Below are 7,198 nucleotides of genomic sequence, written 5' to 3'. Positions count from 1 at the left end.
AAAGTAATCAAGTCAGATTTGGAACATTGTGGCTCTGTTGTACCACAGTGTGTGTGCGCATGCACATGTGCATATAATCAGAGGCGGAGCTAGCTGCCCTGGCACCCAGAGTGCCGCACATCCTGTGCACCTGGGGGTGAGGCCATGGGGGCAGGGTGAGCATCCCAGGGGGCAAGACACCTATGGGGGCAGAGCGAGCCACCCATAGAGAATGGAGCGAGCTGGCCATGGTGGGCTGCTTTCTGGGGTGGGGGAGCTGTGCTGCTTTGCCAGCAGCCTTCTTCCCTTCCCTCTTCCTTTTGACAGCTTGGGGGAGGCTCCCCCCCCCGGAAGCAGCCTGGGAGCATGGGACAATGGCGCGCCGCCTGCCCATGACTCCCAAGTCTCCCCCGAGATGTCAAAACAAGGGGGGAAGGGGGGAAGGCCGCCTGCAAGACGGCGCAGCTCCGCCCCTTCTCCTGAAGGCTCGGGGTAGGCTTGGGAGTCGCGGGTGGGTGGTGTGCCGAATGTCACCCCCCTCAGTGATGACACCTGGGGTGGCCCCCCTTCCTCTGCCCCTGCCTCTGCATATAATCCCAGGGGCTAAAGGATGTTTTGGGTGGAGAGGGAGGTTAAATAATGTAATTTGGCAAATCAATGACTTTGAGAAATCCTCTTTGGATGTCGTCCAAGATGGTGGCCAACTTATCATTGCCACTCAGCTGTGTATTCTTGATGACACCTGCACCCCTTGATACGTTTCTGTTTGGTAACAACAACAACAACAACAACTTTATTATTTATACCCCATCCACCTGGCTGGGTTTCCCCAGTCAGTCTGGGTGGCTCCAACAGAAAAGTAAAAACACGATAAAACATCAAACATTAAAAACTTCCCTAAACACGACTGCCTTCAGATGCCTTCTAAAAGTCAGATAGCTGTTTATTTCCTTGACATCTGAAGAAATGGTGTTGCACAGGGTGGGCGCCACTACCAAGAAGGCCCTCTGCCTGATTCCTTGTAACTTTGCTTCTTGCAATGAAGGAACCAGAGGAAGACCCTTGGAGGAGGACCTCAGGGTCTGGACTGAGCAATGGGGATGGAGATGCTCCTTCGGGTATACTGGGCTGAGGCCAAGGTAGGTGGTCATATCTTTCTTTGGCAATCACTTGTAGCTGAGGAAGACTGTCTTCCATGAACACGGTCTTAACAGTGAGTCAGTAAGTGACTGTGGAGGCCAATTCTGGATCCAAATGTCCTTCCACTGCGGGGACATAGGTTTCTGGATGGGAGTTGATCAAAGCGAGGATTTGCCAAACGTGCCTTCTTCTTAGCACATTTCTCCCTTTCGTCCTGGGTTTGTGCTTCTTCAAAGGCTATTCTCCAGTTGGAGTGCTTGCAGGCCAGTGTTTCCCAATTATCTGTGCTTTAAAAATTTGCCTTGAGAGTGTCTTTAAACCCCTTTTGTTGACCACCGGTATTTCGCTTTCCATTCTGAAGTTGGGAATAGAGTAGCTGCTTTGGAAGACCAAAATCAGGCATCATTTGTACACACACACACACAAAGAGAGGAAGAGAGCAGGGCAATATAGTACAGTGTACCTGCTTAAAGTTTACTTTTTTGAGAGAGAGAGAGACAGAGAGCCTAAGGGTTAGTGAGATGTGGTGATTAATTTTTGGAGGGAGGGGAGGAGTATTCAGCCAGAATCATGTTCTCTCTGCTAGGTCTGCTGAGTAGCACTGCAGAGGCCCAGACACTCCACATCCATCATTTATTTGAAATGTCACTTCTCTGCTTAATGACGGGTTGTCTCCAGCTTTCTGTGTCCCACATTTTCCTTTTCCCCTATCTTCAATAACTGTATAATGTTCTGCTCTTCTCTCTATTTTCCTTTTTTGCCTTTTTGTAGTATCACCCACCTAAATGATTGTAATGGAACAAGTCGTTCCTGATGCTATCTGGCAAGGATCGAAGAACAAAATATTTTGATTGCATTTTGTACCACTTCAGGGAGAAAGTGAGCCAGGATGATGCCTCTGAAGCATTACCTATTGAAGAAACAAAAGGCCCTCGTTTCTACAGCACTTATGTGTCATTCTTGATGACTAGGTGTGATTATTAGCTCACCTACAAAAATTGCTGCTGCTTCCATTTTTTTTTAAAAAAGAGCTGGCATTTTAAACACACCACCTAAATACAAACAGCATGATTACAGGGCAACATCTTCTCCTGCAAATGTACCATTGAATGACTATGGAAACTGTGCATGAGCACCAGTGTGCTGTTCCACATATCCCATGAATTGTACTGGTGTTTAGGCAGATGTGTCCCTTTGTCTGTTCCCTGTTTCTGTTTTCACTATAGTTAATAGACGATCAATAGATTGTCACAACTTATAGTTTGAGTAATTTAGATGGTGTCTGAAAGAAGGTTATTTACCATAGCTCCATTCTCTTTCCCGTTATGGATTGATCTTTTGGCAAAAAAAAAAGCGACTGCCCTGTGACATTCCTTTTTAATTAAAGAAGAATGAAACGCTCCATAGAACCTCTCTTTCATTTTTTAAAGAGGCATTGCTGAGCACATGTTAATGAGCAAATATTCTTGCCATTTCAGCAAAGGCAGAGGTGCATGTCATTACAGAGCTTAAAGGTATGGCATCTGTTATACTAATAAAACTGGAATACAAAGTACTTTACTCTCCCTCTTCCTCAACCCTGACTCCTTTGGAAGATGGCAGATTCTCCTTCCTTGGAGGCTTTTAGGCAGAGGTTGGATGGCCATCTGTCATGGATGCTTTAGCTGAGATTCCGGCATTGCCGGGTTGAACTACATGACCCTTGGGGTCCCTTCCAACTTTACAGTTCTATGATGTATGGCTAAAATTTGAAGAAAAAGGAAAATGTCAGAAAGCAAATAAGTGCCATCAAGTCCCTCTGTGACCTGCTTCATTTCTTCCGCATTTGCTTGATTGGTAGCAAAGCTGCACATTTGCTCCCATAATAGAAAGTTAGCCTCATGCTCAGGGCCATGCCTTTCTTTACTGAAGATCCTGTGTTGGGCAAGGCCTGTAGCACAGAGACTGAAATCTGTTTTATAAACAGAAGTTCCCAGTTTCAATTCCTGGTTGCTGCAGGTAGTGCTGGAAGAGACCCCAGTCTTAAACCTCCAACAGTCAGAGTGGTCAAGGAGAAACAATCAGGGATGGCTGCTGCCTCCTCCATATCGCAGCAACCACTGCCTGAAGCGGTTGCCTAACTCTGCCTAATGGCAGAGCCGGTGCTGGAAAGTGACATGAAATAAAGAAACAATCCCAGGACCAAGCTGTGTTGGAGGAATATATTCAGTTCCTATAGCCAGGGGTGGATCTACTATGAAACGAATGAAACCTAAGCTTCAGGGCCCCTTATCCGAAAAGGGCCTCACATGCAACTTTAGTTAAGATTGTTTTAAAAAATTGGGTCCAGTAGATCTGATTTGAGTCACATGACTCAAATTGATTATTTTTTTGTTGCATATATTTCAACAACCCCAATGTCTGAGAGTCAGTAGTACAGATGCTGTAAAGGTGTGGCGATCTGTCGTGGAACAACCCCATTGAAGAAGATAATGGTGGTTACCCAGAGCTTGTTGCTGGTTGCGAAGGAGCCCCCATGACAGAGCCCCCAAACTGTAGGTCCATCACTGCCTGTAGCACTCAGTATCAGCTAGGTGACAATGCTTCTTATAGTGTGGGTAAGTGCTGAACATATTAAGAACAAAGGAAGCTTCCTATATTGAGTCAGGGCTTATCCACACTTTTCTTTTGTCCTACTCTTTCCAGTCACAGGTCCTCACTTAAAAACTCTGTGTCCAAGTGGGTTTGTTTTTTGCCCCAAGCTTTCCCGACAAAAACTCACTCTTTAAAGCTCAATTGGAGGAAATGACAATTCAGGGTTTCTGCTACCTGCCATTTGCTCTGATTGAGCTTTAAAGAGTGTTTTTTTTTTTTTATGGGGCATGTTAAAAAAACCAAACCCTCAGAAATGGGGCTTTTAAGTATAGGCCATGCCTAGAAAGAGTGGAGGAAAGGTGAATGTGGATAAGCTCCCAAGCTATTTATGCATCTAAGTTCAGCACTGTCTTCAATGAATGGCCAAAGATCTCCAGGGTTTCAGGCAGGATTTTTTCCCAGCCTTACCTGGAGATGCCCGAGATGGAAACTGCACATAAAGCATATAAAGCAGATGCCAAAACATGTAAATAAGGCAATGATGATTCTAACAAGGAAATAAAAAGGAAGAAAACTCAAACTCCTAACACAAACAAAACCAAAAAACTTCATTCTCTTCCTAACTCTGCACCGTGTTTCTTCTTACAATCTTTATTTTATGTAGGCTTTGTACAATTGAAAAAATGCCCAACAAATTCAACATACTGCATGAAAGCAGTTGTCGATCAGAAGGTCGGCAGTTCGAATCCCCACGACGGGGTGAGCTCCCGTTGCTCGGTCCCTGCTCCTGCCAACCTAGCAGTTCGAAAGCACGTCAAAGTGCAAGTAGATAAATAGGTACCACTCCGGCGGGAAGGTAAACAGTGTTTCCATGCGCTTCTCTGGTTTCGCCAGAAATGGCTTAGTCATGCTGGCCACATGACCCGGAAAAACTGTCTGCGGACAAACGCCGGCTCCCTTGGCCAGTAAAGTGAGATGAGAGCCGCAACCCCAGAGTCGGCCACGACTGGACTTAACTGTCAGGGTGTCCTTTACCTTTTTACTGCTCAGGATTTGGGAGCATCCAGGTCAGGAGTCCTGCCTTTCTTGGGACATTGTAATGCACCTCCAACCCTTTCCACACCACTATTTTAAAAACAATGCAGGAGTGACTTGCAGTTGTCCCATGTCACTAAAATCTAATGCTAGATGCTAAGTAATGTGACTGCTGGCCAAAGGAAATAATTGTTAGAGATGTGTCTCCTGACCTTGGACAACATGATCACATTCTTCCTGGAATGCAGATAATAAGGACATGATCTATGCAGTGTTTAGAAGGTTGAATGGTGTAACTGAATTGTCATCATGAAGATAAAGTATCTTGTTCTGGTAAATTGGAAGGGCCTTCGGTACTGGTGGGCAGTAAACTCAGACAAGCACTTTTAAAGGCTGTGAAGCTTCCTTAATTTCTCTGGTTATTGCTTTGTATATTCTCAGCAGAAGAGCAGAGCTGGAGGATGAGGAGAAGGTACCTTCCATATTAATACCACAGGGGATATTTCTCTCACACACTAACACAAACAAAGCAAGTCGCTGAAAGGGGCGACTTCCAATTGATGATTCATTCACAAACAGACCCTCCAAGACATTTACTCTGCTGCAGCCCTGCATCTCAATACATCTCTCAGCCATTCGTAACACTGAACGCAAAGAAGCAGCTGCTTCTTAGAATATCTCTAGGAAAACAAAAGTATTAGCTTTAGTGCAATATGGAATTGGCCTGCATCATCTTTAATACACCATCTACTGTTTGCTCTGTGTTGAAAGCTTACATAAAAATAAATAAATCTTTGAAATGTGCCTTATACTTTTAACTCAGCCTTGTATTATTCTGTGGTTCCTGAGCTATAAACTCTCTTCCATAAAGTGTGAAGAATATCGAGTGTATGAAAGAAGTTGGACACAGGAGGGTTGGATATACGAGACTGCATAATATTCTGCTCAAACACCCATGGATCACAGGACTGTTCACTATCAGATTAAACTTTTTTTGTAGTTGTTGCAGCTTCCAGGGAAATGGGAATGATGAGATGAATGCTTGCTTCTCCAAAGCACTATTAAAGAAATGAAGGGTCTTATTGTCTAATTTGAACAGAATAAACCATCAATCTAACACAAAGTAGTGGGATTTTAGGATGACCTACCCAGTTCCATTAAAGTGAATGTGGAAGTGCTCATTGCCTTTCTGAATGTCACTCTGCACACAGATGGCGCTGTGGTCTAAACCACTGAGCCTCTTGGGCTTGCTGATTGGAGGGTTGGCGGTTCAAATACCCACGATGGGGTGAGCTCCCACTGTTCTGTCCCAACTTCTGCCAACCTAGCAGTTTGAAAGCACGCCAGTGCAAGTAGATAAATAGGTACTGTTGTGGCGGGAAGGTAAACAGCGTTTCCATGCGCTCTGACACTTACCACGGTCCTCCGTGTGACAGAAGCAATTTAGTCATGCTGGCCACATGACCCGGAAAGCTGTCTGTGGACAAATGCCGGCTCCCTTGGCCTAAAAAGTCACCTTTGACTGGACGTAACGGTCCAGGGGTCTTTTACCTTTACATGTAGGCAGATGGTGCACATAGATGGTGCACTTTGAGATGCACCTGCCGTGCTCATGATAGATTTGAAGTCACACAAAGAGCATGCTTGCTGGAATGCAGTCTAAGAAGGACAAGATCTGAGGAGTGTTGAGAAGGCTGAATTGCACTGTCTAGTGTAAGGTGAAGAATCCTGTCTCACACACTGGCAAAACCAGAAGTGAGATAAGGTAATAGTTCACGTACAATAGGGTTTCCTTTTCGCCTGGTTCACTATGTATGTCTTAGTGGGGATCTCGTAGAAACAATCACTGCGCTGACCTTTTGGGATAGACTGTTGCTATCCCCTCACTTGGGCCCTGTATTTGCAGTGACCTTTTTTAGCCCTAAGAACCTATGTATTTACAAATGCTGCGAGGACAACATGTGTATGGATTCAGCACTTGAAGGTTGATGCACATGCTCTCTGACACTGCTGGCGACTTTGAATGCTAGATTGCCCAAATGTGGCCCCTGTGCTGGAAAATGTTTTTCCATTCCTGGTTTAACAATCTCAACAATGAAATGGCACTTAAAGTGGGCTTCTGAAATGAAGTTCATCGCTAGTGGGCTTTTGCGTGAAAGCACTCTGAGCTCAGTTCCAATCCTGAAACCAAACTCCCAGGCTCAGAATGTGCTCAGAGGCATCCTGCTCTTCAACCCTCACTCTTGTTTGTAGGTCTGTGGCTTCTGGTAGAAAACAAAGGAGACCTGAGAAGCCTGATTTCTACTCACCCCTGCTATATAAGATAGGCACTGCTCAAAAATACTGCATATTTGTTACATATTTACATAGAGATCCTAAGAAGCAGGTGCAGTTGCCTGCGTCTTTACAAAGCAGAGAATTCAGCTTTTTGAAAACCCAGTAGGTTGTGCTTCTAGGGTCTTTTCCTTTT

At 44.9% G+C, this 7,198-nt stretch overlaps 1 long non-coding RNA gene across 1 annotated transcript; it reads left to right on the top strand.

Annotated features, from left to right (window-relative positions):
- Window positions 1-2,472: 2,472 nt before the first annotated feature.
- LOC308474471 lies at window positions 2,473-5,537 on the top strand. Its single transcript, XR_013984754.1, has 2 exons — window positions 2,473-2,633; window positions 5,170-5,537. It is a non-coding gene; the product is annotated as an uncharacterized lncRNA (long non-coding RNA).
- The last annotated feature ends 1,661 nt before the right edge of the window (window positions 5,538-7,198 follow it).

Source organism: Podarcis pityusensis (assembly GCF_964106645.2).
Source record: "Podarcis pityusensis genome assembly, chromosome: 3".
In the NCBI taxonomy this organism is placed as follows: domain Eukaryota; kingdom Metazoa; phylum Chordata; class Lepidosauria; order Squamata; family Lacertidae; genus Podarcis; species Podarcis pityusensis.
The sequence above is the reverse complement of the archived record's forward strand: the minus strand, read 5'-3'. Positions and strand labels throughout refer to the sequence as shown.